This window comes from Arachis duranensis, chromosome 4 (assembly GCF_000817695.3).
Source record: "Arachis duranensis cultivar V14167 chromosome 4, aradu.V14167.gnm2.J7QH, whole genome shotgun sequence".
Taxonomy (NCBI): Eukaryota; Viridiplantae; Streptophyta; class Magnoliopsida; order Fabales; family Fabaceae; genus Arachis; species Arachis duranensis.
Genome location: NC_029775.3, coordinates 63,567,735 through 63,568,276, shown reverse-complemented (window position 1 = coordinate 63,568,276; position 542 = coordinate 63,567,735).

The window sequence follows — 542 nt, the reverse complement described above, 5'->3', positions numbered from 1 at the left end:
TTGGTGGACGAAATTGTGATCACTATTCTTTGAGTTGCACTCATTGTAAAATTATGGAATTTGAAATTAGCAGAAGTGGACACAACTTCGTTCAACTAACCAGCAAGTGTACTGGGTCGTCCAAGTAATAAACCTTACGTGAGTAAGGGTCGATCCCACAGAGATTGTTGGTATGAATCAAGCTATGGTCACCTTGTAAATCTCAGTTAGGCAGATCAAATTGGTTTATGGGTTTTTGAAAATAGAAATAAGAAAATAGAAATAATAAAAGGGATAGAATACTTATGCAGATTCATTGGTGGGAATTTCAGATAAGCGAATGGAGATACTGTATGGCTCAAGGACGCCTGCTCTCTTACTGCTTCAACTCAATCCTTCTTACTCCTTTCCATGGCAAGCTGTGTATAGGGGTTCACCATCAGCGGTGGCTACTTTCAATTCTCTCGGGAAAATGATCCTATGCGGCTGTCACTCGCATGGCTAATCGTCTGGAGGCATCACCCATGGTTGATGGCTACATCCCATCCTCGCAGTGAAAACTA